Below are 26988 nucleotides of genomic sequence, written 5' to 3' on the forward strand. Positions count from 1 at the left end.
TTCCTTGTGAGCCTTGGGATTTCGTCCCCCAACAACCATAGAGGGTTGTGTGATCACAACTTCTTACCTGGGCTCTTCTCACTATCTCAGGATTGTGCCCAATTCAGTAGTCCATTCCTATTCAGCAATGCAGTTAAGTATCTGCTTAAGTCCCACTGATATCAATTAAACTTGCCCATGAGCTTAAATGTAGGGCTGGTCAGCCAAAGGGACAAATTTTTTTTGTGGATAAATTTCTGAATTTTATGACCAGCTCTGCTTCAGTGCTTTGCTGTATGAGTATGGATTTAAACACATGCTTACATGCTTTGTCGGATTGGGGCCATAATTAACAAAGTTAAATATAGAAAACAATCCTGGAGTAGTTTTTCATTGCCAAGATATCAGGATCAATTTTGTTTCAATATTAGGTCTCCATAATTCCATATAGTACTAATGGTATACTGAAGAATTTTAGCCATTTTTATTTCACTTCAGGTAATGTAAACCTCCTTTATCTAACAAATATAAAAAGAGAAGATGAGAGTACAGATTTTTTTTTTTAAAGAGGAATTGTACGTAATCATGTCTGGCAAGCTTTACTGTACAGTAGAACGGTGTGTTGTGAACCCCAAAGTTAGAAACTGATCGGTCAACCGCACACCTCATTTGGAACCAGCAGTACACAATCAGGCAGCAGCAGAAACCAAAAAAGAAAAAAAAAAAAGAAAGGAAAAAACCACGAAGTACAGTACTGTGTTAAATGTAAACTTCCAAAAAAAAAAAAAAAAGGGAAAGTTTAAAAAAAAAAAGATTTGACAAGGTAAGGAAACTGTTTCTGGGCTCATTTCATTTAAATTAAGATGGTTAAAAGCAGCATTTTTCTTCTGCATCGTAAAGTTTCAAAGCTGTTTTAAGTCAATGTTCAGTTGTAAACTTTTGAAAGAACCACCATAACGTTTTGTTCAGAGTTCTGAACAACCTCCATTCTTGAGGTGTTCGTAACTTTGAGGTTCTACTGTATTTTTAAAAATAAATAAAGCCAATACACATGGGCAGGAAGGGGGAGCTTTACCTGTTTTTTTGCTTCTCATTTCTTTAAGTATGTGATATTTGAGCTGCCATTTTATATAAATAATGTCTGTCCTTCATCTGCTTTTAGTTTGGTTACAGCTATCGCTGGACTTACACAAGAAACCCTATTGACTTCAACTGAACTTACTTGCATGAATAAGGTGGGCAATATTCAACCCACGGTTGCTTTTTCTTCCATCTGTGTTCATTTATCTCCTAGCCTGATGGTCTCCAATAAACTATACTGAGGCAACAGAAATTCCAGTGTGTTGGGGTTTTTTTAATACAATTTGTGGTACAAGGTGGCCTGGGGAACTCTATTGGAAATAATAGACATAATATCATATACCAGCTATAGATGAAGCCTGCATGATACTCCACCTTCATACAGGGGCATTTCTTTTTAAATAACAGCCAATTATGTTACTGATACTGTGTAGTAATAGTGGCCTGGGGTGCTTGTTTTTTTTGTTTGTTTGTTTGTTTTTATTGCTATCTCAGACTTCTGGGGTGTTGGAGGTGGTAGTGGTTCTTGGTTTTTTTGTTTTTTTCCCTTCCACATGCTTTCATATCCATTGATAGTACTGTGAAAAGTGGGTCCATAAGACAATGGCAGCAAGCTTTGTTTGACGTGGCATTTTTGTGTCTCCACTGCAAGCACCGTGCCTCGTACTTCGGGTTTAATGTATTATCACTTCTCTCTGTGTGACTATTTTCCCCTTCCTGTAAATGTTTGCTGCAACTGGAGCTGAGAAGAGCTCATCCTCAGTATTGAATGATGCTGCACCATGTAGATATTGTAGAATGTCAGCCAAAGCAGGCTGATGCTGTTTAATACTATAAGTCATGGTTTCTGACAGCTGCTGGCTTATTGGTGCAGTCTGCCCATTAAGTTGATGCTGCGTCAATTTTAAAGGTATCATCAGTGGCAAAACATGGAATCAGATTGGCAGTCGCAATTCCACAGGCGACCAGGGCAACAGCAATGTGTTGTTTGAAGCAGAGCTCAATTTAATTTAGAGAAAAGCTTTGCAGATTTCCAATCACATTGACTAACACCTTACCCTTTCCCATGCTCCTGATCCAAAGCCCATTGAAGCCAATTAGAGTCTTAATACTGACTTCAGTAGGCCTTGGATCAGGCCTTTTGTAAGCAAATGCAGTCAAGATACTCAAGGATGTGTTGAGACTGCTTCCTCACTGCACTCTAAGGTGTGTGCAGCAAGCGATGGGTATGAAGTGGAACCAGCCACATGGGGAGCAAGTTACCGTATCCTAACATGTACATACCAGTCCAATTGGGGAGGAATTGTACTGACTCAAGACAGAATCTCTCCATCAGCTCCTCTTGCGACCCCACACCATCAGGCCAAGGCCTAAATGTTGTTATTTATTGGTCCTTCTCTTAATACAGTATTTGTGAATAGTAATGTCACCTGTTTGTTTTAAATCATGCTGTCAAGTAGTCATTTATGGCAGCATACTAGGGAATGAGTGATTTCTTGCTTAATAATGAATTTGATATATTTAATATTAATTGTAGTGTTTGGAAACTAGTTCTTCAAGCACTGTTGATTTTTTTTTTTTAAATTTCCTTTACATTAAGCTTTTCACCAGACTAGCCATCAATCTTAATCTGTGAAAACAATTAGCATGTTGCGGATTGGCTCTTAAAAGTATTTCCACTCACAGGGCAAAATTCTTCTCCCGGATCAGTGCACCCAATCCCAGCTGGTAGGGAAAGGTACAAAAGGGTGAGATTCACAAGAGGAATGTAGGTTCTGCAATTGTGCTGAGCATTGCTGTGACTAAATTTAAAGTGCCCTGCCACCTAGTGGAATTCATGACCCTGAGTTAGGCACTCAGGTTCACCATCCTGTGCATGAGGAGAGTTAGGCACCTAAGAATGGGATTCATAAAAGCCATCACAGGGAGAATGTTGCCTCCTAAGACAACCAGTAGGAAATGCCATGGAAAGGAGTGTGGCCGAAGCCCCACACATCCAAGGGAGTTCGGCACTGACCTGCAGGCTGGAGGCAGGCATCTCTCCCTCCATGTGGGATATACAGCCAAGAAGCCTCTCATAGGTGAAGTTCCTAAGCCAGGTCAGTAGTTTTTCTTGAAAAATTGAGGATGAGATGCTGCCACTTCCCCCACCCCTTATAACCTTTAGCCCAGGGGTTGGGAGCACTCACCTAGGCTGTGAGACATCAGTGTTCAAATCACATGTCCGTCTGATGTGGAGAAGCAACATGAATTGGGGTCTTCCACCTCCCAGGTGAGTGCCCTAACCACTGGGCTATAGAATCAATCTCTCTTTTCTTTCTTTCTTTCTTTCTTTCTTTCTTTCTTTCTTTCTTTCTTTCTTTCTTTCTTTCTTTCTTTCTTTCTTTCTTTCTTTCTTTCTTTCTTTCTTTCTTTCTTTCTTTCTCTGGCCCAATGAAGATTTAAGTATTTATACACAGTGGATCAACTTCCATAGGAGACTTTGAGAGCTCCCCACCCAGAATACCTCACATCCCAGTAGATAGGGCACTCACTGAGGCTGTAGAAGACCCCAATTTAAATATTTCTGCAGAGTGGAAATTTGAATACCATGGGTCTGTGCTTTAACCACTAGGCTAAAGGTTATAATGAACATGACTAGTTTGTGACTCTGCTGGGGCTTAGGCATGAGTCTGGTGCTGAGCAGTGTCAGGATTTAGGCAACTGGTGCATATCCAGCTGCCGAAGCCTAGGCATCTTGGAGACTTGAATGGTGGAAACTTAGACACTAAGGGCTAGTCTACACGGGCAATGTTAAAGTGCGGCCGCAGCAGCGCTTTACCGTGGCTGGGGCAGTCGCGGCAGGGCGCTGGGAGAGAGGTCTCCTAGCGCTCTACAAAAACCACCTCCATGAGGGGACGTAGCTCCCAGTGCTGGTGCACTGACTACACTGGTGCTTTACAGCGCTGAAACTTGCTGCGCTCGGGGGAGGGGTGAAAGTTGCAGCGTCGTAAAGTGCCAGTGTAGACAAGCCCTTAGAGACTTTAGGCCCCTGCAGGGTTAGGCAGCAGCTCAGTAAGGTTTTGTGGAATGCCAGAGGCATCTAAATGTTGGATGGACATGACTGAAGCAGCAGTGAGGTTCCATGATTCTCACCCAAATAGCGATACACGGTAGCTGCTGTGCATGCATGAATCTCCTACTGGTGCGAAGGTGTATATTGCTCTTTGTGTCTGCCATGTTCCAGCTTTTTCCTACCATCTGTAGTCCAAAAGACCCTAAGAAAAACAACTTAAAATGACGGTGCCTTGGATTTTTCACTAGAGTGCTTCAGTTCAGCTTCAGACTGTTAATCTTTCTACGTGATATCAACTTGCTCAGCAGCAGCAGATGGGTCTAGGAATTATGTTTTTGAGTATGCATGCCCCTCCTTGCTCGCACTCGCTGTCTATACTCTCATATTTTGCTTTGTGAAATCGCACAGCATGCATCCAAAAACCTGGGATTAGCAGCACTGTGGCCATGGGATTGAAAAATACCTCCGAATCTCAAATCCCAATTTTCGAGATCCCAGGTTGCATTCCCTAGTTAAGCACCATCAATATCAATACTTAATGGTATTCTCTAAGCTCAGCCAGTGAAGAAAACAGGGTTGTTATCTATCAAAGCACATTTTAGTTTTTTGACAAGTAAAAAGCAGCATGGGGAATGCAGTAAGGCTGAAATGAAAGCCTAAAAGAAAACTCATATAACATCTGGTGTCATTTATCCCCTGTTGGCCTTTCATAGTGTGATATGATGAGCTTGTTCTGATTTAAGATCAGATGATTTGGTTTGAAAGAGGGGAGTGGAGGATGCAACCAGTCTGGCAGCAAATTGGGATACAAAATCTGCTCAAATAATTGGAAACACGACAGATTTTCCTTAACTGATGCCAGTGGCATCTTAGTTTATCCATCTCTCTCAGCTGAATTTGTTAAGTGCATTATCTTATTGGTTTTAAAGTTTTCATCTGACTTATTTGCGGGGGGAAATGTGAGCAAATCAGTCATGATGGATTGCCTAATTTTCTGGGCTGAATAAACCAGTTTTATAATACTGTTGATTCCTGGGTTATTAGTTAATAGAAACATTTATCAATTTCTTTATAGGGCGGAAAAAAACCCGGTAACCAATGATTGCATTTTAAAACTTTTGTTAATGTTTCCACATTAATGCGCAGTGTTGGACATGAAGATGGTAATTGTAGAATTAGGGGGTGGTTGGAAGCAGATTTTTTTCGTTTTTTTTTTCTTTCTGCCGGTACAAATGCATAAACTGGACAAAGTGAAAGGATATCATGAGATTAGTCATTTACATTGAGTGGTCTCTGATCAAGAGAGGGGAAGAGGAAGAGAGATGAGAAATAGTGCCTGTTTCTATTACTAATTTCTTATCTTACTACATAGGGCCTCAGTCTGCAAGGTTGGACCCAAAAGCCCCAATTCAGCAGTCCATCCCTATCCAGCAAAGAACTTAAGCATGTGGGTTTAACATTGACTTTGACTTCAATGGGACTTAAGCATGGCCCTAAAGTTTGCTTCAGAGCTTTGCTGGATAGAAATGGACTGCCCCAAGGTACAGGGAATGTAAATTGAATACTTCACAATTTGTAGACAGTTCATGCAGAAATGGACCCATGCTTAAAAAGCTTTGCTGAATTGGGGCCTAAATAAGGATCAATAAGCAAAATAAATAGCGTTAGATGTCATTTAAGATTCTTTGCTCTGAATAACTAGAGAGCCCAGTATATAGTACAACGTTTCACAATTTTGACCTGATTAATAAAAATCTAAGATAATAAGCAATGATAAAAAAATGTGACCTATTCAAAGAGAAGGAAATCACCTAGAGTTGTCAAGGCTCAAGATGCGTTGGGCCTGATTCTCACTACATCCACTTGAAATGTAATTTAAGGGCCCTTTGCACAGCTAGAGTTATATAAAGGGGCCTTAATCAGGTCCATTGTTTCCTTGTATATTGACTGAACCCAAAACAAGATGGGGTCAATTTCAAGACAAGAACGACTGTGGTTTGATTTATGAATAATTAACACACAATCCACAAGTCACTGCTAGATATATGTCTTTCTTCACTCTCCCTACGCCCCACATGCACTTTTCCTTTCTCTTTTATAGATTTTAGATATGTATGTTGAGCCCTGGCTGCAGATGTGTTGGACACACTTCTTCAGAATAAGAATGAAGTTAAAAAACTTTATGCAAGTACACTTTGCTGTGAAATGTTATCTTTTGTTAGTTCAAAGGTTTCCAAGGATATAAATTCTTCACAACTGCCGCAAGGTACTGGGAATGTAAATTGAATACTTTACAATTTGTAGACTGTTCCTGCAGTAATGTGTATCTCCTCTGTGAGTGAGTGTTTGGGGATTTTTCAATTACTGTAGTCTGAAAACTCTGAGATTCTTTAGGGCAGAAAAGGCTTCTTCTCAAAGTTGAGTCACTGATGTTCAAATTAGCTGCCAAAAGCACTGTAATGATCGGTGTTCCAGATTTTACAAAATGGGGGAGAAGGGGAGAAAAAGTCTTGCCACCACCATTGTAAGTATCCAAGGGATAGGTTCTGAGCTAGGGTCAAGAGTGAGATAAATTGTTGACAATACATACACCTTGTACAATAGGTCAAGGTCGTTATTAAGGGATTCAAATAATTTCTTTACATTTCCAGTGTGGTAACATATGTGTGGCCTCCAGGCTCATGGTGGTGTTTTAATAGCTTTTGAGAAGCTCTGAGTCAAATGATAAATTGGATGAATATGTCTTTAAGATCAGTACACTTCAAAATAATATACAGTACTGCACAGGGGTTTTTTATATGCTGTGATCAAATGCAGTTTACAGAGCATAGTGCAAATGGTCAGAAATATCAGCATTATGCCATCTGATGCTGATTTAGCAGTGTTTGCTGTAATCTACTCATGCTACAGTTTATTGCTGCTAAGGTCAATAGCCAATAGAATTTAGTAGCTCTTGAATTTGAAAAAAGTGGAAGATCCAATCATATTAATAAATTATATATTTAAAATAGTGCAGTTACAAGCATCCAGAAAACAGGAAAAATCATATTAAAACTAAACTCCGGAGGTCAACGACGACATCTTGAATGACCCACACCATTGTTCGTGGTAATACTCACTTCGGCTGTGTCACCACTGTCCTCTTGGTTTGAGAGCAGGCTCCATGAACTATTATAGTGAGTCATCAAAACTGTGGGAACCTCCCTTAACCAGCAAAACCAATGAGGAAATCTTTGTGGCACCTTAGAGACTAACAAATTTATTTGGGCATAAGCTTTTGTGGGCTAGAACCCACTTCATCAGATGCATGGAGTGGAAAATACAGTAGCAGGTGTATATATACACAGTACATAAAAAAATGGGAGTTGCCTTACCAAGTGGGGGGGTCAATCTTAACCAGACTATTAGTCACCTGCCACCCTATATGTCACTGTTCTGATTTGCTCATCAATGAGATGATGTGAATAATTTGCCAAGAGGAAAGCACATGCAAGGTTCATGTGCTCCTATTCACACTTTCTCTTAATTCAAGAACAAAGGGATGTTCAATTAAACTAAAAGGCAACCAATCAAAATTATGAAAGGAAATATTTCTTACATAATACATATGGGTAGCCTAGGAAATTCATTGTCAGAAGACATCACTGAAGTCCAGACGATTGAAAAAAGAATTGAACTGTGTATTTGGTGGATAATAAGAACATGCACAATTACATTAGATAGGATTAGAATGTAGGGATACAAATCCTCATTCTTTCGGACATAAGCAAATCACTACTTAGGGAAAAATTCTAGTTAATTTCCTTAGCAGCAAGTCACTTATAACTGTCCACTGCTGGGTGTCTTGTACCTTACTCTGAAGATATTTTCAGAGAGACAGCCTATAGGAATAAACAGAGTTCCAATCTTACCCAAATTGGCAATGCCATGGTTCTCAGTAGTGTGAAGTGTGCATTGGCAATGCCATGGTTCTGAGTAGTGTGAAGTGTGCATTTGCTAATCAAGTTGGTAATTGCTCTGGCCAATGTTTTAGATCTGCTCTGTTTCACTGTCCTAGTCCATACCAACTGTATTGTGTGATATTTACCTCTGTAGTTCAATAGTACTCCATAGAAAGCTTTCATTTTTTTTCTCTGTCAATTTCTTGTCTTAAACAATATGACTCTCAGTTCTTAAGGGTGATTTGATTTGCTGCAATGTTTGAAAACCACCTCGTTGTAATTACCAAATTAAACTGGGCCTGTCTGCTATCCAGACTTGCTGTAAACATGTAGTGAGTACTTCAGTTCTGTCACATTTCTAGTTCTTCTTTTAAGCTCTATTTTTTTTCTGTCTCCAAGTCCCTTGCTTTCTGAGCCATTAATTTCCAGACCTTCTCTTCTTTCAAATACCTAGTGCAGAGAGCTGAATCCCTATGGAAGATATTACCTAACGCCCATCAGGAAGGGCTATCAAAACTAAATGGGCCATTGTGGGACACCACAATACAAAGATTCTGCTAATTGCTTGTGCACACCCATGAAGAGGCTACGTGCCAAAGGGCTCATCCCATCAACTTGAAATCAGAAAAAGAAAGAAAGCTGACAAAGTTTTTCCATCTTTTTTTTTTTTTTTTTTAAATTTCTGTTTGGATTCTGTCAGGGACATAAGTATGGAAGAGAAGCAGAGATCCCCAGGATCAACCTGGGTTAGCCCCAAAGGACATTCAGAGCTGACAGATTACTGCAACTCTGTAAAACCATAACTAATTTCTGTATATAAATTTGCTTACTTTGTCCTTGTAATAACTCTCATTTATTTTTCCTGGTTAACATATCCTTATTTTATAGGATTGGCTGCACGCGTTGTCTTTGGTGAGAAATCTGAGGTACAGATTGACCTGGGGTAAGTGACTAGTCTCTTGGGACTGGCAGCAACCTCTATCTTCTGTGATTTTTGGTGTAAACCAACCAAGTATCACTAAATCCAGCTTTCTTGGGTGGCAAGATAGACTGGAATGCCCAAGGGACTGTCTGTGACTCCATGTGCTTTAGGAGTTCATACTTGTTACTGAGTTGGTGAGATCTAATTATAGAACATACCACCAGTTTGGGGATTTTTCCCTGCTTCTTGATGGTCTTCCCTGAGGTTGGCACTCATGGTCATGAACCACTTAGACAGTATGACACAATCAAGATTCATGAGCTTTGTTTTTAATTGGTCATGTTGCAGATTAAATCCCATGACAAATATCAATCTGTTGAACAAGGAAATAAGGATACCTACAGATAGTCTGGCCAGTACATTAGATCCCGTGAGACAAGGACAGAAAGAATCAAGTATGCTGCTGTCTGCACTATGTATAATGTAATATGTTATAGAAGTAGGACACAGAAAATATTTTTTTTGCTCTAGATCATTTTGCTTGTCTCTAGATTTGTTTAGTCACAGATATGATTGAGGTTAAACTAAAAAGCCACACTAAATTATGCAGTTTCACTGTAACTATTTCCTAATACACAATCTCAGATTCCCCCCTCACACACACACATTTACCTGCGAGATTACTGAAGGGCTGACTTGCCCTGTTTCATGAACATTTCTGTATTTCTCCCTGCTAATTCCTTGTCTGCAAAGATGACATAAGCAGTCATTGGGCCTGTTCCTTGGCAACTGTCCCATTTCTTGGCCCCAGTTCCAGCTGAAAGCCAGTTCTAGTCTCCCTGCACATTCCCAGTGTATCAAACAGACATAGGCTCAACTTAATCTTGTTAGCACAATGAGGCAGTTTTCAAACATTGCAGCAAATCAAATTATCCCTAAGGACTGTGAGTGAGCAAAGAAAGGGGGAGGGAATTGGGGGTAGGATAACCATCAAAGGTAGGATTAAAGCAGAGTCTGGCTTTTACCTGACTGCTGTCAGCAAGCTTGTTCTGTTAGGTACTTTCTCTGTTTGCCACCTCTCTTTCTCTCTCCCGCCCCAGTCTCTGACTCTCCACTGTGCTCACAGTGAAGTCAGCACTGGGCAAGAATAGTGAAAGAGCTCATCTATCTGTGAGGAAAGAAGCTGCTTTGATGGTTCCCCAGTGGATGTAATTGTGCTCATTACTGCCCATTTACATTTCATCACTCGATTATCACAAATGCCTCATTACAGTTGATAAGGGTTTGCTGTTGAACTACTTGCTAACTATTCATTCCTGAGCTCTACTGTCATCAGGCAGACCTACTGGAGAGCATGGGGGAGCAGAGGAAGGGATGGGAAGGAGAGACAGGAGGTGAAAAAGGTCTTCTATCAGATTTGATTAAAGGCTGTGATTTAAATCGATATTTAATAAAGTGGCTGCTGCCACATAACGCGTGCAATTCCCCATGCAGGCAGAATCATGAATCTGAGGCCCTCACAGCCTGCTACATAACTCAATTGGGTTTTGTACACCGGTCTGGCACCTGTGTCCCTGAGCACAGCGCCTCCGAGGTAATAGGTTTATGAGCCGATGAACAGAGCTGATAGGTTCTAAATGGATTAACTAGGTGTCTGCAGCCTAGTGATGAATACATCAGGAAAAAAACGTCTGCATAAGCAGAGAGTGATAGGAAGTGTTGACAGACACTGTGCATGTCACGAGCCCCACAGGGTGAAACACTGCTCGGCTCCTGTCAGTCAAGCAATCTCAGAATAATTGGTGAAGATATCAGGCAGTGAGGCTTAACAAGCCTGCAGGTGCCAGGTAACATAGGCCTGCTGCTGCCGCTGCTGCTGAAAAAGGCTAATGTGGGGCATGACTCATCTCAATCGCTAGGGCCTGCATAAGAATTAGATGAAGGTACAGGAGGCACAGAAGTCTAAATACTAAGATGGGTGAAGTTGAGTGCATGGCATTAAATGAGACTATTAATAGGGATCACAGAAACTTGGTGGAATGATTATAATCAATGGGACACGGTAATACCAGCGTACAAAAGATATAGGAGCGACAGAATAGGTCGTGCTGGTGGGGGAGTGGCACTACATGTGAAAGAAAGCATAGAGTCAAATATAGTACAATTCTTACATGAACTAAACTGTACCATAGAATCTCTCTGGATAGACATTCTGTGTTTGAATAATAAGAATCTAGCAGTAGGGATATACTACCGACCCCTGACCCAGGTGGTGGATATGACTGTGAAATGCTCAGGAAGATTAGAGAGGCTATAAAAATGGAAAATTCAATAATAATGGGGAATTTCAACTATCTCCATACTGACTGGGTACATGTCACCTCAGGACAGGATGCGGAGATAAAGTTTCTAGATACCATAAATGACTGCTTCTTGGAACAGCTGGTCCTGGAACCCATAAGAGATGGGACAGTTCTTGCTTTGTGGAGCACAGGATCTGGTCTAAGAGGTGAATATAGCTGAACTGCATGGTAGTAGCAACCATAATATAATTAACATCCCTGTTGGGGGGAATACCAAAGAAGCCCACCATCATAGCATTTAACTTCAGAAAGGGAAACTACACAAAAATGAGGAAGCTAGTTACACGGAAATTAAAAGGTACAGTTCCAAAAGTGAAATGCCTGCAAGCTGCATGAAAACTTTAAAAAAAACCCACAATAGAGACTTAAATTAAATGTATTCCCCAAATTAAAAAACACAGTAAGAAGACCAAAGAAGTGCCAGCATGGCTAAACAACAAAGTAAACAAAGCAGTTAGAGGCAAAAAGGCATCTTTTAAATATTGGAAGTTAAATCACACGGAGGAAAATAGAAAGGTGCATAAACTCTGGTAAGTCTAGTGTAAAAATACAATTAGGCAGGCCAAAAAAGAATTTGAAGAGCAACTAGTCAAAGACTTAAAAACGAACAACAAAAATTGTTTCAAGTACATCAGAAGCAGGAAGCCTGATAAACAACCAGTGGGGTCACTGAACAACTGAGATGCTAAAGGAGCACTCAAGGACGATAAGGCCATTGTGGAAAAACTAAATGAATTCTGTGGATCGGCCTTCAACGTGAAGGATGTAAAGGAGATTCCGACAGTTGAGTCATTCTTCTTAGGTGTCCCAGATTGAGGTGTCGTTATCAGTTTGTTCCAAAACCACCTCTAAATTAAACTGTAATAAGACACTAGGACCAGATGGTATTCACCCAGGAGTTCTAAAGAAACTCAAATGTGAAATTACAGAATTAACTGTGGTCTGTAACCTATCATTTAAATCACCTTCTGTACCAGATGACTGGAGGAGAGCTAATGTGATGCCAATTTTTAAAAAAGGCTGCAGAGGCGATCCCAACAATTATAGGCCAGTATACCTAACTTCAGTACCAGGCAAATTGGTTGAAACTGCTGTAAGACCAGAATTATCAGATACATAGATGATCACAATTTGTTGGGAAAGAGTCTACACTGCTTTGTAAAGGGAAATCGTGCCTCATCAATCTATTAGACTTAAAATTTGATGAAGGTTTCTAACCATCGGAGGAGTGAAATTCTGGAACAACCTTCCAAGGGAAGCAGTGGGGGCAAAAGATATATCTGGCTTCAAGACTAAGCTTGATAAGTTTATGGAGGAGATGATATGCTGAGATAGCCTAATTTTGGCAATTAATTGATCTTTGACTATTAGTGGTAGATATGCCCAATGGCCTGTGATGGGATATTAGATGGGGTGGGATCAGAGTTACTACAGAGAATTCTTTCCTGGGTATCTGGCTTGTGAGTCTTGCCCACATGCTCAGGGTTTAGCTGACCATATTTGGGGTCAGGAAGGAATTTTCCTCCAGGGCAGGTCGGCAGAGGCCATGGGGGTTTTTCACCTTCCTCTGCAGCGTGGCGCACAGGTCACTTGCTGGAGGATTCTCTGCACCTTGAAGTCTTTAAACCACGATTTGAGGACTTCAGTAGCTCAGACATAAGTTAGGGGTTTGTTACAGGAGTTGGTGGGTGAGATTCTGTGGCCTGCATTTGCAGGAGGTCAGACTAGATGATCATAATGGTCCTTTCTGACCTTAAAATCTATGATTCTATTATTAGAATACTTTAAGGGGGTCAATAAACATGTGGCCAAGGGCAATCCAGTGGATATAGTGTACTTAGATTTTCAGAAAGCTTGACAAGATCCCTCATCAAAGGCTCTTAAGCAAAGTAAGCTGTCATAGGATAAGAGGGAAGATCCTCTCACGGATCAGTAACTGGTGAAAAGGTAGGAAATGAAGGGTAGGAATAAATGATCAGTTTTCAGAATGGAGAGAGGCAAATAGTGGTGTCCCCGAGGGGCCTGTACTGGGACCAGCACTGGTTAACATATTTATAAATGATCTGGAAAAAGAGGTAAACAGGGGTGGCAAAAATTGCAGCTGATACAAAATTATGCATGATAGTTAAATCCAAAACAGACTACGATGAGTTACAGAGGGATCTTATAAAACTGAGTGAATGGGCAACAAAATGGCAGATGAAATTCAATATTGATAAATGCAAAGTAATGCACACTGGAAAACATAAACCCAACTATGTATACAAAATGATGGTGGGGTCTAAATTACCTGTTACCATTCAAGAAAGTGACTCCACAATCTTTGTGGATAGTTCTCTGAAAACATCCACTCAATGTGCAGTGGCAGCCAAAAGAAAGCTAACAATGTTAGGAACCATTAGAAAAGGGGGATAGATAATAAGACAGAAAATATTATATTGCCTTTATATCAATCCATGGTACGCCTACAGCTTGAATACTGCATGCAGATCTGGTCAGCCCATCTCAAACAAGATATATTGGAAATGGAAAAGGTTCAGAGCAGGGCAACAAAACATGATTTGGTGTATGGAACAGAGATTAAAAAGACTGGAATTTTTCAGCTTGGAAAAGAGACAACTAAGAAGAGATATGATAGAAGTCTATAAAATCTTGACTGGTGTGGAGAAAGTGAATAGGGAAGCATTATTTACCCCTTCACAGTACACAAGAACTAGGGGTCACCCAATGAAATTAATAGGCAGCAGGTTTAAAACAAACAAAAGACAGTACTTCTTCACACAACACGCAGTCAACTCGTTGCCAGGTAATGTTGTGAAGGCCAAAACGATAACAGGGTTCAAAAAAGAGCTAGATACGTCCATCAATGACTATTCACCAGGATGGTCAGGGATGCACCAACAAGCACTGAGTGTTCTTAGCCTCTGTTTACCAGAAGCTGGGAGTGGATGATAGTGGTGGATCACTGGATTATTGCCCATTCTGTTCATTCCCTCTGAAGCACTTGGCATTGGCCACTGTTTGAAGACAGGATACTGGGCTAGATGGACTGTTGGTATGGCTGTTCTTATGTTCTTTAATCTAGCTGGCTGAGGTCTGTCTGTGTGCTGCAGTCACACCTCTAATTGCAGCAAAGACCTACCCAAAGAGATCTGATTCTCAGAAAATGCTGAGTATCTTCCCTCTGGAAAAAAAACAGGGCCCTTTATAATATCTCTGGGCATCCCAAGGATTGAGGCACCCAAAGCATTAGTTGCCTTGGAAAATCTTGTCTCAAGTTCTTTAATCATATTCTCACTAACACATCAGTTCCAAAAGGGAAGCCTTTTGGGGACAAAGGTATTTTCTCATTTCTGCAAAACAACTGCCGCTACCATGGGACAGAGAACAGATCATCATGGACAGCAATAACAATATCATTCATTCTAGGAAGCTGGTTAAGTCACATCACTGAGCATACTACATGGTAAACTACTGTAGACAGAATCAGGGATGGAAAGAGCTCTTTCGGCAGATATGTGTGGGGAAGGCTAAAATGTTAAGGACATTTTGGCTAAAGTTTCACAAATACTCACATTAACATTATGATCAGCAACATATGGTCAGAGAGTAGTTGGCTCTGTTGGGATGAGCAAGAAAGGAAGATAATGCAAGCAGGCCCACTCTCTTCCTTCATATACACAAGTCTACACAGGAAAAAAATCATAATTCTCGTTTGACTCACCATATCTGTGGAAGCCACTGCCCTACTCCTTTCCAATCTGATTGGTGGAGTCCAAGTCAGAAGAGGGCAGTGTGTGTGCTACGCTGCTATAAAGGAGGTGTAGCAGTTGCCTCTGAGAGTATCTGTATATTCTATCATCAGAGCATTTCTGGGCATCTAATACCAGTTCAAAGTCTCTCTCTCTCTACCCTACCCTCAGTATCGCTCTGGCTATTAAAAGCAAAATTGATACATTAACTATTTATTTTAACAGATATCCATATAAAATAGATTCCCATTAGTAATAATTGAACTTGATCTCATGTCTGTTGGTTGTGTGGACTAATTAATGACTTCTTTATATTTTTTTAGTTAATATTTATTAGAATTGATAAAAATGGACTCTCCATCTGATGGAAAGTGTGATTATATCAACATTTTTCATTGCAAACTGTGAGGAAAAAGTGTTGAAATATAGAACCTTTTTGTGGAATAAAAAGTTCAAAATATTTCTATTTGGAAACATGAGTTTGGGAGTCCTATGATGCACCATGGTGACCTATCCACAAAGAGGGACTGCAGAGCATCATGGGAGACGTAGTCTGACTGGGGAGTCTTAGACACAGAGATTAATATTGATCCCAAATGAAACATTTCAGTTAGATGTTCCTTATGGAATATCCTACCAAAACTGGTCTTTTCCCATGGAAAAGTTTTGTGCAAAACTTTTGGCTCAAGCTAGTTTTTATATTTATTCTATTTCTTACTGGTTCTAGGTTTCTGTTTAGTAAAGATTATTCACTTGAGGTGAAATTCTCCTCTGTGCACAGGGCTTAAGTAGGTTAAGCATTGAGTCCTACACTAGCCATCTGAATTTTGTCCATGGTGAGGACAACAGTTCCTCTGTGTATCACTGTAGTATCTGCTCTGGAGTTTGGATTACATCTGTAAAGATGTATTTATTCAGATCAATATATTTGGCATCAAAAGAAAGAAGCTTCAGAGAGTTCGTTAATGAGGAGATACTGAATAAAAACATAATGACCTAGTTATAAAAAGAATCCTCTAGAGCATTTTTTAAAGAAGCTTTGCTGAGCTAAAAACAGTTGAATTTTTCTGAGTTATAAGTTTAAAAATATAATTATTTTAATCATTCCATACCATTTTTTCTTAAAATGTGATTTCTGCCATGGTCATCTTGCCAGCAGCAAAAACAGATGTCTATGCTTCTGTACAGATGGACTTACAGTAGTCACTCTTGAAGTGCATTTTATTCTCTTCTTCAATGCTTAGCTAGACAGTCGGCCATAGCAATCGTTCACCATTTGGTCCTTTTCTGAGCAAATGCGAAGACTTGATGGCCTGAGAGTCCAACATCAGAACAGATAAACCCATGTAATAGGGGGTCTACCTCCACCCCTTAATTGGTGGACTTTTATCCCGGATGTTACAAACCACCCCAAGACTGGCGTTCACTGGAACGTCTTGTGCATACTTGCAACATGTCCGAAAAGCGTAAGGCGCCATCTGCGGACAATGACTCCAGTAGTCTGTAGACCCAAATGACCATAAACATCTTCATTACAGAAGAAATCATTCCACTTTATGCCCAATATATGACATTTATATTTTGTGTGGAAAGCCTCCAGCTTTGTCCAGTCTGAGAGGCGTAGTGTCCATGTTTCGCAGCCATAGAACAGTATGGGAAGGATACAGCTCGAATTAATTCTGAACTTGGTTGTCATACTAAGATGATGTTGATTTCATATCCGTTGTAAGATATAATGGCATGGTAGATTCTGCGATGCCAATCCGATGGAGAACCTCCGTGTGAGAATTGGAGCAGCTGGTAAGTATAGAACCCAGATAGCAAAAGCTGGAAACTGATTTGACGGTTTCATTGTTCAAAGAGATTGGAGTTGCAGGTGGACCTGATCCTAGATTTTGCAGTTATGTCTTTTGACCATGAAACATGGAGACCGATCTTAGCTGACTCCTCCCCCATATGCTGGAGTGCCTCAGGAAACCTGTCGGGGGTCTGTACTAAAAGACGTCATTAGCATAGTCAAGCTCTGTGAGCAAGAGATTACCAATCTCAATGGCTATAGACCTGACGGAATGCTGCATTATGAAATCCATTGCCCAACAAAAGAGTGCAGGGGCCAGAATGCAACCCTGCCTAAAACCAGATACTGATTTAAAAGGTGCAGACATCTGGTTCCCCAGACAAACACGAGCAGTGGTTCCATTATGCAGCTCTCTAATCAAGTCCAGCAGAGTGGTAGGGACACCTACACCCTTTAAGGCCTTCCATAATGCGACACAGTCTACTGAATCAAATGCAGGCTTAAGATCAACATACGTTACGTGCAGGAGCTTCCTGAACTCGCAGTTTGTCTCCTACAACAAGCAAAGCGCCATAATGGCATCTAATGTGGACCTGTTCCTCATAAAACCTGACTGTTGGGGACGATGCTTCCGATGTAGCAAAGGCTCCAGGCATGCCAGCAAAATGTGCACCAACACCTTCCTTGGAACGGAGAGCAGGGTGTTCGGCCGGAAGCTGTTACAGTCACTGTGTGGTCCCTTGCCCTTATAAAGTGAGATCACAACACTGTCCTTCCAGGTGGTGGGCAGGGTTCCAGTTCTCCACACCAGATGAAAGGTGGCCAGAAGTGATTCTGCTACACCTACAGGATCAATAGCACATTTTAGTAGCTCTGAGGGGATGCCATCAACACCGGCTGCACGTCCGTTTTTCAGTTTAGAGATGATACACTTCACTTCATCCAGTGTTGGTGAATCAGTACAAATGTCTCGATCCGAAACTGCAATGACTGCTTGTTCTGAACAAGCCGCAGCTGGAGGATGGTTCAGGAGACTGTGATAATGTTCCCACCCAGCGTGAGAGAATGTCATCGTCCGATTTACACGGATGGCCTTGGCTGTCATTCAGGATGCCATTTGTAGTGACTACCTCTTGTTTGCTGAGGTTGCGAATGGCACGGAATGCTGGCTTCAAGTTGCCCTTGACTAAGCTTTTTATTCTGGAGCACGTTTATTTCCATGACTCTCCTGGAGTCTGCCATCTCTGAAGGAAGTGTATTATTAAGCCTATATCTTCTGCTCAATAGCCACTCTATTCACTACAGCTTAACTAAATATGTCCTAATACAACACTGAAAATATGCAAGCACAAATTGTTAACATTTTCACGTAACAATGATTAATTTCATAACAAACTAAAATGCCAGATTTAATCTTTTAAAAGCTTTTTGAAATAGCGGCCTCTAGGCATTGGAACATGGGTGTTTTGTGAGAGCCCATGTGTCCAGTGAAAAGTATATGCCTTGAGCTCTCACTAAAGCAGTGACTCAGAATCAGAGTAGAGTAAACTTAGGAAACTCCCTAACAAAGCAACTCAGATGCTTTCAACCTCATTTTGCAAGTTCATCAGGTTTTTGATTCCATTTTGCCAGGTTTCATTAAATGTCTAGTCTGTGGCCTAACTTCTGTGAGATGTGCAGGTGCATATACAGACAATGCCTGAGGGAACACTGAGAGGTAGGATTCAGTGTGTGCTCCTCTAAACCTTGTGGTTACATGTGTGACACAGCCTCCTGCTTCTTGCTGCCAGACATGCAAAGGGGTGAGTCCCAGGTCACAGTTTCTGCTTATTGGACACACCCACTCACGTGTAGAGAGTTCCCTTGGATACAGTAGGGAATGCATTTAGCCTTAGAAAATGGCTGGCCTAATGGTCAAAAGTACTGAGCCCTTCCAGTTCTTCTTAGAGTCAATGGAAGTTGTGGGTTTTCAGCTCTTGTGATGATCAGGCCATGTGGTCCGTGTCATTGGAAGCAATCACTGGCATCTCAGTGAAGAACATTTTAAGGGTTCAGTCATTGAGTACATTTGTTTGCACCAATTGTTCATTCATGTCCATAAAGCAAATGTCTAGTATAAATATTTGGTGCCTGCTTGGTATTATTCATAAAATGTATTTATTTAGATTTTTCAAAGTGTCTGTCTAAATTCTAAGCATGTGTGCAATCCAGTAAATAGAATGTGTCCTTGAGTTAACCCCTGGACACTATCTATTTGGACTATTAAAACCCATTGCCAGGTCCATGCGCTCCTTCCCTTCCTCACATGGCACATTAATGTGTGTTAACTGTACGGAGGTAAATTCAGATTTTAATTTTTTTTTCAACATTTAGTAACCCTAATTCTTGTTCTTGATGTGCAGTGCCATATAGTTTAGTCTTCCATTTAGGGAAGATCTGGAGTTTGGACCAGATCCTCCGCAGATATAAATGGTTGTAGCTCCATTGAAGTGATTTGAGTTATGCCCACTTTCACCAACTGGGGATGACTGTAAACCTTTTCAGATAGCTCCTCTCTCCCCAAAGTAAATATATCTGCTAAAAAGCAAATTTCTTTTATTCTGGTTCCATTTCATCTGCTCAAATGGCTCAAAATAGTCATTCTATAATGAAATGAGAGGGCTTTGTTTATGAGCACAATTATATTACCTTTTAAAATTAAATATATAAACAAAACTCCTGGAATAAACTCAGTAGTGTGTATGGGTATATTATTTCTCTTTGCTAAATTGTGGTCAGGAATTTTCTCAAGAAACATTCTTCATCGGAAAATGCAAATTTGTCAAAACTGTTCTAGAAAAGGGTTGGTTTTGATGAATCTCCTGATTTGAATGTTCTTTGGGGAAAATAAAGTTTCAAAATTGTTAAAATACTTTTGTTTCAATGTTCCTGAAATGAAAAATTATTGTTTTCTGGTTTGAAATTACTTTTAATTTCAAAATTTAAACTAATCATAGGAAAAAGAAATTAAAAAAATAAAAATTATCAAAATAAAAATAACATTTTTTGCTTGGCCCAAACTCTTTTTGGAGTTTTGCTTCATGAAAATTCGAGATCCCAGCTTTTTGTCCCAATTCCAGGGTGGGATTTTTTTTTAAATCTAAAGAGTTTTCATGGGACAGAAAAAATGCTTCCTGTCCAGCTCTAGTCATAAATTGTGTACTGCTAAATAAAAGCAAATGAAGGTAGCCTGCCATCTTCTGTAGCAGAAGTCTGTGCTTTTGGAGCAGGAGAATATGAATATTTTCTCTCTCTCTCTTTCTCTCTCTCCCCCCAACCCCCTTCCTGTTGCTGTGAAGTTCTGAGTAGCCATGATAGATAGAACACTGATAACCATGAAGTCCAAGGTTGCCAGGGATATGTTAAATGAATCATACAAGGTAAGTGTGATATATCAGAAAAGAAGTATGGTGATATGAGAATAATGGAAAATTGAGATTAATGAAATGATGGATGGATACATAGATAGAAAGGGGAGGATGAAAAGTGATATTGAGAGAAGTCACTGTATGTATTACCATTTAGCCGTATGGAGTGGAAATCCATACTCCTGTCCTTTTTGCTGATACAGACTAACACGGCTGCTATTCTGAAACCTGTATTACCATTGTTATCAAAGGTAGCCATGATCTTCAGGACAGTCCTAGGTGGAATGCTCTTCATTTTTATTGTAGGTGATCTATGTTTTAATACTGGTGATCTATGTTTTCATATAATCTATAACAATTTGTCAACTACTTGCTAACTTGGCAGAGATCATATTAAGTTAAAACTATTAGAAAAAATAGTCCTAAATATTACAATTGCAAAATTCAATCTAAGCTGAACACATTATGCATATAGAAACATTGTCATCTACCTACAAAATGCTCAGTAGTATTATTTTATTACCTCACAAATCCATTTGCATGTCTTCACCCTGAACCTTATCTTGCACTGTTTAATGCACTGGTCTCAATGGGAGTTTTTAGCTGTGTAAGGCATCTTCTTAGCATAAGAGAAATGTGCCTCCAGTGGCACGTAACCAGGATTCATCACTGAATTTGGTCTCCTGGTTAGATCATTCACGTCCCCAACCTGGACTGGGCACTGACAGGATGTGCAACGTGAATGCTGATTCATGCCCTCCTGTGTAAGGCATGCAAGATAGATACTGTTGTAGGGTACCTGTGGCATATTGGCACAGCTGGTAAGACTCTGAAGTTCAAAGCCCCTTGTCATGAATATAAAGGGAAGGGTAAACACCTTTAAAATCCCTCCTGGCCAGAGGAAAAGCCCTTTCACCTGTAAAGGGTTAAGAAGCTAGGATAACCTCGCTGGCACCTGACCAAAATGACCAATGAGGAGACAAGATACTTTCAAAGCTGGAGGGGGGGAGAAACAAAGTGTCTGTGTCTGGCTGGATGATGCTTTTGCCAGGGACAGAACAGGAATGGAGTCTTAGAATTTAGTAAGTAATCTAGCTAGATATGGAGTACTTGTGGCACCTTAGAGACTAACCAATTTATTTGAGCATAAGCTTTTGTGAGCTACAGCTCACTTCTCAAAAGCGAAAGTCCAAGGGCAAAGGGTAAAATAGTTTGTACCTTGGGGAAGTTTTAACCTAAGCTGGTAAAAGTAAGCTTAGGAGGTTTTCATGCAGGTCCCCACATCTGTACCCTAGAGTTCAGAGTGGGGAAGGAACCTTGACACCCCTCTAGCACTATTTCCCTGATCCAGCCTGTTTGAGCAGCACTGTTCTATAATCTACCAAAGAGGTAACAGTAAGATTTTTCTCCTGCTAATGCCATGCAGCCTATTTATAGCAAGCCGAGCTGAAAGCTGTAGTCAAGTTGTATAGAGAAATTACATCCGATTTCTTTATAGGGACCCATTTGTATTGAACTAGCAGTTTTCTATTGTGTCAGCAATTCTCTGTTGCATTTATTTGTTACTATGGTATTAGACAAGAGTACAAGCCTATTAAATCTGTATACTACATTTCACAAAATTGTAAGCCTTTGTAAGTCATAGAATAAAAAAGACTATGAATTCTTCACAGATGAAAATTCTGGTTGCAGAATTTGAGAGTAAATGTATAGTCACCGCCAAAGTCAAAATAAGGACTCCTCCCCGCACCCTCACTTCAGATGATACTGTCGCCTGCAAAATTACATTCCAGGCATCAGGATGATAGCAAACCTCCTGGGAAATGAAGAACTTTTATCGTCCCTGTTAATTGGGAGTGGGGAGGAAGGGCAATCTGGAGATACCAGAGTGACAATTTGATTTGGAAATATTTCACTTCTTTTTTTCATTTTACACTGTGGTATTTGTTCCGTAGTTTGAAACTTTGAAAATCAAAGGTTTTACAATTCACATGTGTTAAGAATCTTCATTTAAAATAAAGCCCCCCCACACTGCATAATACATGATATGGCCAAATTGTTATCGATGTGATGTTTCAAGCAGTTTAGGTTCCAATGCTATCTTCTGCTTGCATAGCAGGAAGGTAGCAGATGAGGAGGATGACACCTGGGGGAGTAATGGAAGGGGGCAGCACAAGGTCTATGGTAATATTTTTATGGCTCCTGCAATCCCCCCACTCTGGGGGTGGGGGGTTGTGTGGAGTTTAGACAAGAGAAGAGAACCAGGGAAATGGCTCCTCTTTTTAGCATCAGCCCTCTTTAAATCCATGGTAAGAGGAAGTTGTGACAGGATCCCCAGGGTACAGCTTGAAGCTGTGGGACCACTGTGCCCCCTTAACTCTCCAGTCTGGGCTGTCTCACAATGCTTTGCCAGTGACAAGAAGCAAATCTCTCCAGGTGCTGTTATCACTCAGCCACAGTGTGCAGAGGCACACCCAGCTAAGTTGCATGCCCTCCAAACCATTCATGAACCATACACAGGGAAACACCAGCAAATTTCCCAAGCCCACAGCCTTGCACCCAAGTATTATACCATCTTACACTTCTCAAGACCTTCTCTTGAACAGTGCAAGCTCATTAATTAGTTCACTACTTCGTTAAAGGAAGGTGGACATGCACCAGCCTTTCTAATCTGAATAGATTTCCCAAGCACTTTAGACAAACTCACCGGTAAGGATAAAACATTAAAATTAGTTTATTAACTACAGAAAGATAGATTTTAAGTGATCATATGTGTTAGACATAAAGGTCTGGGATAGTTACTAGGAAAATTAAAAGTAAATGTGCATTTCAAATCCTAAACTTTTAGACTAAGCAAGATTTGAGTCAAACAGCTTTTCTCATCCCACTGGATGTTGCAGGTAGATTACAGTTCTTAATAGTCAGGGTGGATTTCCTTCACAGCCTGGGACCAGTTTATTCAGAAAGTCTTTGTCTTCCCAGCATTCTTCTTGCCGTCAGTGTAGGTGGGGAAGAGACAGGTGGTCTTACGATGCTGCTGTGCCTTATTTTATACTCTCAAGCCATGTCCTTGGAAAGATATTGGCCCAGGCATGTTCTGGTGGGCCTTGCTGAGCCACAGAGTAGAGCAGTCCCCATTGTGTGGTGCTTGCACAACTGTCTCTTATAAAATTGTAAATCTCTTGTTCACAATTCCCCTACTTGTCAAGGGTGGTTTTATGCCCATGCGGGTATAGGTCACCAGGTGAAGAAGTGGGTTTTTTACCCACGAAAGCTTATGCCCAAATAAATCTGTTAGTCTTTAAGATGCCCCTGGACTCCTTGTTGTTTCTGTGGATACAGACTAACACGGATCCTCCTCTGATACTTGTTGCCACCTGTGTTGTCACTGGAAAGCTAGCAGTGGGCATCTCCCAAATTCACAGGGATTTCAATAACCATATAGTAAAATTTCATAACATCATACACAGTAATGGTATACATATTTTTGATAGAACAATGAAGTTTCAGCATATCATGACCTTTCATATAATACGTTGCAAAGCATGCTTTGTATGAAATACCACTACCATATACCAGTGATGAGTATGGGGGTGACAGGGTACTACTTTGAAGTACAGTGTGCCACAGAAATCATCATGAATTTGCACTGGTTCCCCTCCAAAGGGAAGAATGGATAGGGCGTTGCCTCATGCAGGTAGGGGAGCCTCTACCAACATGGCCTAGAAAGGAAGTGTTAGTGCAGATACAATGACCATCAACTATGTAGATGGCTTGTGGCTCTGTCTGTTTTAGAAATGTCAATGACATGAAGCATTCACTGGGAATGAGAAAGAACTGAAAGATTGATTATAACTCAAAGGGACAAAGGGCTGTTTTTGTTGTTAGGACTTTGGGCTGGGACTCAGTTTATTGTGGTTCAGTTCCTGGCTCCACCACAGACTTCCAGTTTTATCTTGGGCAAGTTACTCAGTCTGTGTGCCACAAATTCCTCGTCTGCTAAAATTAAATTATAATACACTCTTGCCGCACCTCAAAGGGGTGTTGTGAGGATAAAAGCATTAATATTCGTGAGGTGCTCAGATACTAGTATGATGGTGACATATAACTTTCCAGCATGGGAAAAACAGATCTTTCACGAAAGAACCTATTCTCCTAAGATTTCCCGACTGATTGCTAGAGCTGTTCAAATACTTGTAATTGAATAAACTAGTAATCAAATAACTGCAATTTTTGTCAAATAGATTATTCAGCAAATATTTTTGTCTGGTATTCAATCACTCTACTTATTGTAAAGTCAAAGATCAGTTTTAGTTAAATATCTAGAGCTATAAAACCGTTCTGGTTTGCCCATCACTAGTTGGGACATGCAATAACTCTTATATTTAGCATATTATAAGGAAAGTTGCTGGCAAAATAATAATAATAAAAAAAGTATTATGTTAAAGATAATATAGTGTATCTGAAGAATATTATTAGTAGCAGCTGCAAATATAAATGATCTAGTTTCCTGGTCACTTAGTTTACCTGAGACTGTACTTGAACAATAATTCCAAATGTATATTAATTGCAAGCAGTATATATTATCACTAGGGAATAAAGATGACACAGACATTTTGGTGAACCACAATAATGGATCAGTTTTGACATACAGCAGCCTTTCCTTTGTTTGTTTGCAAGTTTAGATCAATCTTGCTAACATGGGAAGTTTGATAAATGATTCTTTATTTTAGGGTTAACCTAAATAGTTTACAGTAATCCATGTCATTTCCAACCAGACGAAGATTAAACTTAAAAAGCTCTGTTACTAAATGCCATGTATGTGGTTTTAAAGTTCTGGGAAATGTTGAAATTGTGTTTCTAAAACACATCACCATTAAAAAAAAAGTTGTTTGGTTAAGTAGAGAAGTTAACTTTTTTGTTTGTTTGCAAGTGAACTCGTATATGCCAGAGTCTGTGCAAGGTATATAGAACAGCTTTAGTTTCCTGGAACTTTATCAAAGTTGTTCATAGTTCCTTTTCTTGTTCAACTAAGGTAAACAGCTTATTTTGCTTTTTTTGAATGAAAAAGTTGCATAAGGCAACATAAAACATTTGGGCTAGATCCTCAGCTGGTGTAAAATGATATAACTCTAAGGAGCTATTCCAGTTTACACCAGCTAGGCATCTGGCCTGTTGTGTCTAGACTGATAATTCCACCTCAACCTATGTTAATTTTAAATATGAACAGCACATCTTTTTCTCTGCCACGCATGTCTACCTAGCAATATTAAACTTTCCAACTTGAATATTTACATCTTTGTCTCAAGAGGATTCCTTTCAAAATGTTTTACACAGACCCATTTGACTCTATTTGGTGATTTTCCTCTATTTGTGTGTGTGTGAATCATTACACAAACTGAAGTGTGTGAACATGTGTTTTCCCTATTCTTATGTTAATCTTTTTCAAATGCTTAGACCGTTTTTGGAATTTGAAATCCCATATGGAATAAATAGTTATGTCAACATATAGGCTATGTGAAAACATATATGCTGTGAATCATGTGTGTTAACATAATTGCTTCCATATACAGTATATGAACAGTTGAGCTATTAGAAGACGTTTGAAAAATTTGCTTGGTGAGCAGGTTTACAAAAGAAAAAAGGATCAGGCAAGTTTTTGGGGAGGCTTATTAGAGGTTAGTGTGGAGGGGTGGTAAAAGGGAGAAAAATCTCTATTTATTTATTTATATACCACCTGAAATGTTCACTATTTTTATTCCCAGTGAATGCCTCTGACCAGCCCTCTTACACCAAGGCACATAAGCTTTCCAATTTATACGATAAGATAGTCATGCCTTGCTCTGGCCTCTGGACACTGTGTAAAAGGGCTCGAGTGATGGAAAGGAGCCCTAAAAGCCTTGTATCCAGACAGAAAGAATTCCCTCAGCACAAAAAAGGTGGAAAATTCCCTCAGAAATACTGTTGTAAGGGGCGTTGGGGGCAGGAAGTTCTGTGCCCAGGGATGGGCCTGCAACATGCAACACTGTGGAGATTCATAGATTCCGAGGCCAAAAGGGATCATTGTAATCATCTAGTCTGACCTCCTATATAGCACAAGGCACAGAACTTCCCCAAAACAATTCCTAGAGCAGATCTTTTAGGAAAACATCCAGTCCTGATTTAAAAATTGTTTGGTGATGGAAAATCCACTGCGACCCTTCGTAAATTGTTCCAGTGATTAGTTACTCTTGCTGGTGTTAAAACAAACAAACAAACAAACAAACAAACAAAAACCTACCTTTTTTCCCAGTCTGAATTTATCTAGCTTCAACTTCTAGCCATTGGATCATGTCACACCTCCTTCTGCTAGATTGAAGAGCCCATTATTAAATATTTGTTGCCAACGAAAATACTTTAGACTGTAATTAAGTCACCCCTTAACCTTCTCTTTGTTAAACTCAAAGTGCTCAATCTATTTAATTTATCACTATAATGCATTTTTTCTAATCCTTTAATCATTCTCCTAGCTCTTCTCTGAATCGTCTCCAATTTATCAACATCTTTCTTGAATTGTGGACACCAGAGCTAGATAACATTTTCCGTCAACAACCTCCGTAGTGCCAAATACAGAGATAAAATAACCTTTCTACTCCTATTCGAGATTCTCCTATTTATGCATCCCATGATGGCATAAACTCATGGTGATCAG

The sequence above is a fragment of the Lepidochelys kempii genome, chromosome 2, assembly GCF_965140285.1.
Source record: "Lepidochelys kempii isolate rLepKem1 chromosome 2, rLepKem1.hap1, whole genome shotgun sequence".
In the NCBI taxonomy this organism is placed as follows: Eukaryota; Metazoa; Chordata; order Testudines; family Cheloniidae; genus Lepidochelys; species Lepidochelys kempii.